This window comes from Echinops telfairi, unplaced genomic scaffold (genome assembly GCF_000313985.2).
Source record: "Echinops telfairi isolate 266 unplaced genomic scaffold, ASM31398v2 ScPeMD7_7420;HRSCAF=8458, whole genome shotgun sequence".
In the NCBI taxonomy this organism is placed as follows: Eukaryota; Metazoa; Chordata; class Mammalia; order Afrosoricida; family Tenrecidae; genus Echinops; species Echinops telfairi.
The window spans coordinates 6,587,804-6,595,418 of NW_022111320.1; positions in this window are offsets into that span (position 1 = coordinate 6,587,804).

Genomic DNA, 7,615 nt, shown 5'->3' on the forward strand with positions numbered 1-7,615 from the left:
TGGATGTTTCATCATTGCTACACTGCACCCTGACTGGCTTGTTTCCTCCCCGTGACCCTTCTGTAAGGAATGTCCAGTTGAGGCATTATTTTTTTCTACTGAACAGAAATTTACAAATTAACAGGTAACTTCATCAGCTCTGGGCTCTAATCAAATAGCTCAGTCTAACAAGGCACCTTCTCCTAGAGAAGCAAGCAATCCTTGAGCAGACCTCTTAAGTAACGACCCAGCATGCGACTGAGAGGACATGAAGTTCTTTCTTTCTTTTCATTTCTTGTTTACCTTCCAGTCTTTTTCTGTCAACTGAGAACTCTACAGGATGGGGAGGAGGGGGTATGTCTTATCTTTTAATCATTGTAAAAATCATGCCAACATACAATGTGCAGTGACAGGAACCAAGTAAACAGGGACTACCTGTTTGCTTAGATGAATTGAGTTTTAGAAAGGTGAGGAATTGCATAAAATCAAGTAGTTGGTGAGTGGCAGATTCCCTGAATTTTCCTAGCACAAGGCTTTCCCCCAAATCAAAGTGTTGTGGTCAGCACGTTTTAGGTTTGAATTCCTTTAGACCATTGGGTCTGATGAGGACCTCAAGACGCCAGTGGCCTTGTCTGCAGGCTTTTTGTTTCCCTAGGTGCTGGGGAAAATCCCGTTTCTGGCCAGGTGGAGTTCCAGGAAGCCCAGCCTTGTATCAGGACTACTTTGCATCGAGCCACCTTGACTTTGTCTTCTATAGGGTACAGTCCACAGATTTCTAAGCTGGGCAAGTGCCAGGGACCAGGGCATCCCATCAATGTGCCACAAAGGGGGTTTTGGCTCTGCAGCATTACTCAGTGTCTGGTGGCTGTCAAGAGTTACAGTCTTCATACTTTTGGCTTACAAACATCCCAAATTAATTTTGCAGATCTAGAAACCCTCTTGTGCACTTTTAGGGTAGCATCTATTTTTCAATGAGTTAAAATAATTGCATAATTGCAAGGATGTCACTTCTGACATTTTGTAACATGCAGACACCTTAAAATAAAATTGTTATTTTAAATGTGCTTGGCTCTAAATAGTAAAATGATTTTATATGCCCTACCATCTCGTTTGTAGGAGAAAGATGTGGTGATCTGCTTCCATAAGACTTACAGCCTTGGAAGCATTATGGAGAAAGTCTACTCTGTCCTGTACGGTCGCTATGAGTTAGAATTCACTGCATAGCAGTGGGCTTGGTTTTGTCTTTACATACACATAAACAAGTTGGGCATTTTGCATATTTCTTTTCTCCTATTTATAATTGTATTTCCACGTTGAGTTTCTCACAGAATTTATTCCTACTATAATATATTTATAAGCATGAAAGTCTTTTATTGTTTACTCTGTCTTTTCTGCAAAATAAGAATAATAATTAATTTAAAAACTGGCAATGACCAAAAGATCCTGAATGTTGAAAAGATTTTCTTTTGATTAATTATAATCATTATTAGTAAACAGTCACAAGGACATAAAGATGATAAATTTAAATTAGTAGCAAAAAAATTATAGCTCACTGCTATAGAGCTGAACCTTTCCTTTGAGTTTCTGAAGCTTTAAAACCTAAGGGAGCACACAGCCTCATTTTTCTCCCTGATAGCAGTTGGTGGGTTCAAACCACTGACCTGTGGCTATCAGCTCAATGTATAGCTTACTGTGCCACTAGGGCTCCTTAGAAAAGTGATTATCCAAAACAAACTGCCATCGAGTCCATGCTGACTTATAGTGACCCCAACGTGCGTTTCTGAGACTGTAACTGTTACAGGGGTAGAAAGCCCAGTCTTTCTGCCGAAGAATGGCTGGTGGTTTTGAACTGCCGACCAGGAGGATCGCAGCCCATCGCATAACCACAACACCACCAGAGCTCCTCTAGATAAGTGATTAGTATACATAAAATAGGAAACTTTATTGGAAATCCAATTCCTAAGGAAGTAACTGAGTTTCCCCAGCACAGTAGTCCATGTAGCTATGAATGATTATTACCTAATGCTGAGGTGACAGTTTGTATTCCTTGTACCCTTTTATAGTCTTTTAAAGTGCTGAAAAATATTCACATAAATAAGTAGCAAAAATGGAAGGAGGAATGTAATAAAGATGCTATTTAATCATTTGAGATCCTTCTGAGTTATGTGACAAAAAGTAATCAAATAACTATTTTAACTCACTCATTACCTGACAACTTAATTAGATCCTTTACCAAGTTGGTGAAGGGAATGCATTGCAAGCCATGTGACTGGCTAAATGATTCGCTGCCCAGTCATCAGAGCTATCTAGCTTTTCAAATGTCAGGGAAGTATACTGAAAAGGCCTTACCAAGATTTATCAAGTGATTATTAATTATACTTATTACTCTTTCACTTTGAGATAGCTTGATTAACTCAAGATCTCTATGGAGGACTTGAAGAATCAAAACATTTATTTCCTAAATCTTTGTCAATAGAATCTGTATTATTAAATTATTTTATCTGATCACACCATTGAAATATATTTCATTTATATCTTGGAGCTGAAATTGCACTTTATTCAGGTGGTAGAATGGTCGAACAGGCAAACCAGCAGTCATGGTTAGTCTCATCGGTTCCAGTCTAGCTTCCTGTCTATCAGGAAAATGTCTGATCTCATCTTTCAATTGAACTGCATGTGCTATGCAGTTCAAAGAGTAGTATAAGAATCTTTGGGAAAAGTTATGCAATCCATTTTCTAAGACAAATTATTTAAAACAGTCAAATTCTAATGATGTGGGTGTAACATACTTAATTCATCAATGTTATAGCAAGTTATAAAAGGTAATAAATCAAAAAGCTATTTCTCATTACTTAATTTATAACGACACAGTAATTTTTACCTTAAGACATTATTTATGAGCATAAAAAGTATGCTCAGATGCTGGTGCTCAATTTTGGGGAATAAGTTAATAAGAGTCACTTATAAAATTAGACTTAACTCCATTAGCTTTGTTAGGTATCATGCTCAAACTTCTCTATCTATTTAAAGAAAGAGAAAAGTATATAATACTGTTTAAAATAACCAATCTAACAACCAGCATATATTTTAAAAATTAATGGAAAATAGTTATAAGATGAGGATTGATTATAATGGAATATTTCATCTTATCATTTGATAAAGTAGATTATAGTTCCATATTAAATAATATACACAAATTAAAAATATGTAAAAGATTTCTATTTAATTTTTATCTGCTGAATCTTAGAAAACCTGGTAGCTCAGGAAAACACTTCGATGATATGAAGTGCTTGGTACTACAGTGATGAATGGATTTTCAGGTGGTCGTCTCTGCTCCCCACCACTTGGATCCATGTTTGTCTGAATGCCTTTCCTTTAGTCGAGCCATTCAAAGATGGTAAAGGTGAAGGAAAGAAAGACGAAGATTCTGTCTTGCTAGCAGACTCACTCTAAAGGCGATTCTTGCTGGTTTGACGATGTTATTGACCATGTTGAAGAGGCCTATGTGGCAAGAAACTGCAGGCAGCCTCTAGGAGCTGATGGTGCTCTCAAGAAGTTGAGGGCCACTTCTGGCTGACAGCCACCAAGAAATCAGATCTTGCATCTTACAACCATAAGGAAATAAATTCTCCTAATAACTTGCATGTGCTAAGAAGTATATTGCTTTTCAGTAGTTATGTACTGAATTGTGTGTTAACCCCCTCCTCCCATATATATTGGAATACTAATTTCTACACCAGTGGATAGAATTCCTTTTGGGAATAGTTTTCTCTGTTATGTTAATGAGGCCATATCAGAAAATCTAGAATTCTTACCTCTAATGAACAACTTGGGCTCCTGGTGGCACTGATGGGTAAGAGTTGGATGGCTCACCACAGGGTTTGCAATTCAAATCTACCAGTTGCTCCTGGGGAGAAAGAGAAGGCGATCTGCTCCCAGGAAGATTCACAGCCTAGGAAGCCCTATGGATTGTTACTGCACCATCATGATGAGTAAGACTCACACGATGGCAGGAAGTTGGCCAGTGGGAAAGGAGCTCCGGTGGTGGTGTGAGCCACAAGTCAAACTCACCAGCTGCTCAAGGAAGAAAAAGGAAACTGCTTCAATCGGGGTTACAGCCTCAGAAACCCTGTCCAAGGTCAGAATCGACTCCATGGCAGTGAGTTTGCCATTTCCAGAAGTAGTAAAAAGACAAAATTAGAAGTTCGATGTGCGCTAAGTGAAGGAGGCTCTGGGAAGTCTCATAGTGTTTCAGTTGGAAGCTCAAGGTCTATACCCTGTGAACAAAGGTAAAGCAGAAATAGATAGGATTTCCTCTCCTCCCAAAAGGCTGAAACCCAACTTCAAATCATCTAAATCAGAACTGAAAGAGTCGGGAATTGCAAGGAGCTATGGAGGCAATGTCAGATGGGTACTAGACTGCTAGTTGCAAGGTCAGCAGTTCAAGCCCACTGTGTTAAACTATCTCACCCACCAGTCTGCTTCATGGAGGAAAGATGAAATTACCTGTTCTCTATTGCCCCGTTTGGAAGATTTGTGTTTTGTTTACCTTTAAGTGCAAACCATATTGAAGGTTGTAGCCTTTGATCTTTGTCAACAAATTCTACAGGTCCTCCTTTCAGCAAGCAAGGTTATCTTATCTGCATGTTGCAGATTGTTAATAAACCTTCCAAACCTAATGCTGCATTCTTCTTTCTACAGTCCAGCTTCCCAGATTAGTTGCTCAACATGTAGATTAAATAAGTATGGTGAAAGGAGGCAACCTTGTCCCACACCTTTCCTGACTTAAAACCATGAAGAAGTCCCTTGTTCTGTTTGTGTATTGCATCTTGGTCTATTGCAACTTCCACATGAACACACTGAAGTGTTCTAGAATTCCCCTTTTCAATGTTATCCACAGTTTGTTGCAATATCTTTGCATAGTCAATAAAACACAAATAAGCATTGTTCTAGTATTTTCTTCTTTCAACCAAAATCAATCTGATGTCAGCAGTGCTAACCCTTCTACCACATCCCCTTCTGAATTGAGTCTATCTGACAGCTCCCTGTCAATTTACTATTGCCGCTGATTTTGAACTACTAATTTTACTTGCATATGATATTCATGATTTCATTCTATACTTTCCACATTCTGACTAATAGCAATACAAATATAACAGTATTTGGCCCATACTGCATTGATTCTTTGCTGTTGTGGGAAAAAAATAATATTGATATAGAAAATATAACAGTTTTAGAATCTGAAATTGTTGAAACTGCAGTCCCCATAAATAACAGAAGTATAGATCTTACTCTTGGAATAATTCTTCTTTTAATGTGCGGAGACCAAATTATTGTCAACATCACATTCAGCCATTTAAAAATTAATGTCAAAAAATTCTGGGTAGTAAACACATAAGATTTTGTAGCCAGAATATGTTTCTAGGATGCAAAGTTATGAACTGTGTTATCAGAAAATAGACTACTATATTTTTTATCAGTAGGTTCATATGTTGTTTTGTTTGCAAGTTATTCAGTCCTATATCATTTAATTCTCAATTTCTATGCACGGATTTAGTGATTGGAGCAACTCAAATATGATTGCAGGTCAATTCATAAAGATTGTATGTTGTCATATTTAAACTGAAAACATGATCTAGGCTTACCTCATAAACTGGAAACATAAGTATTTGGAAAGCATAGTGCTGTTACTGTCATTTTAGCAATCGCTGAAAGTGGACGGTCTTTCTGAGGAATAAATGAAGCATTTGGGTCCCCACTAGATGGAAATCTGGAGGGTTTACTTGAACTTGTCGCTCAGTTGGATCCCTTTTTAACCAGTCACACCTTAAAATATGGTAATACATGAAAGGACAACCCGTGGCATATGTCTAAAATGTGAAGTATTAATAAACTTAGTAAGTATTAAAGTTTAGCTGACTATTTTCAGTGAAATAAATATAGCTTGATATTGACTTGTCTGTAGATTCCATTCCTGATTTTTCTCATACAAAGAGACTAAGTATTGTTTTGGGATACTTATGTCTCATAGATTAAAAAAAATGTGTTGAGTGATTTATCATATTTTCTAGCTTAAAAAGTCATGACAGTAAAGCAATTGCAAACCAAGTACTTACTATTTATGTAAAGTTTGTATGCATAGGCCAGTCTTGTGCCAAAATGCCAAGATGTCAGGGAGTTATAAAGGCATGCAACAGAAAATCTTAGAACATAATGAAGATGCCATTTTCACACCCTGTGCAGTGCAATCACGTAATCTTGCAGGATGTAGCCTGGTAGATTGTTGTCCAGGGGCAGTAGATTGTTATTCCAAATCTTTATTACACTACACATTTTTGCCACCTCTATTCTTTGATGGGAAGTTCTAAAAACACAGTTAGTCAATGATCAACTATTATAATGTCTCTCTAATCTATATTGGAACATGCATGCTATAGTAGAATTGTACACCCAGATTCTAGATGCCGTGGAAATTGCTGTTGAAGGCACCATTTAAAAAGTAGACACTAAAAGAAAAGCTGAAAAAATCACCATTAAAATGTAAGCCTTAGAGCTGGTTATGTGGAACCAGCATTTCCATTAAACGAGTCAAGATTGCTAGGAATCAGAAGTAAACTTAAAGGCATGCACATATCTCTGCCAGTCGACATGGTATTTGCATAATTTAAGAGACTCTGAAAACTCAACCCCACAAATACTGCCAAGCACTGGTCATCAAGTGCAGCTGCAGAAGCATTGCAAAGAAACAAGTAAATGATGGAACTGCTCCAGAAGTATCGCTGAGTGCCAGAGATAGAGTGTGTGTAAATACACCCTATGTCATCACGGCCATACTAAAATCTGCATGAAAAGAAATGTATGAAGGTCTTTCCTTCTTAACCAATGTCTATATACCTGATCAAGAATGCATGAAGGCATCCAAGAAACTAGTACAGATTAATCCCAGTGACTCAGATACAAACTTGTATAGAGAAGTGTGACAACTTCATTCCCACACGAGAACTAACTGTAGAGATTCAGGAAAGAAAGTTTTTTTCTCATGGAGGAATGTATGACACCATGAAAGAAATAAAATAGAGTGCATACTTCCTAATGTTCCAAATACTTTGTGCATATTCCTAGCTTTAATGATGTCAAACCACCTAACAGAATGCTCAACATTTTTTGTCCCTAAATATACTCTCAGCATATGAGAGAGAGACTCAATTCATTATCCTTATTATGGATGTGTGGAAATATATATTGCTCAATTGCTTAATTGTGATGAAGTCATTAAATAATTTTTAAGGGCAAATAATAGAAATGTTTTTAATTATAATGTCCTAGAGAAGATCTATATAAAACTATAATACAGTAATACTTGTTTTCTGATCATTACATTTTCTTTTCATTTGTGGATTTATAACAATAGTGTTTATTACAAATTATGCATCAAGATTGAAGTGTGAGCTGTTTACAGCAAAACTGTTGAAAGTCAATTTTTTTTGGCCATAGGGGAGCTTCGTTGTAGCATATGTGAACTACCCATCATGAACTGGGTATTGTCTGACCCACGGAATCATACAGCTGGACGTGTGCAGCAACACTCCATTGTTAAATGGAAGTGGTATATACGAGATCGGGCCAAAGCAGGACC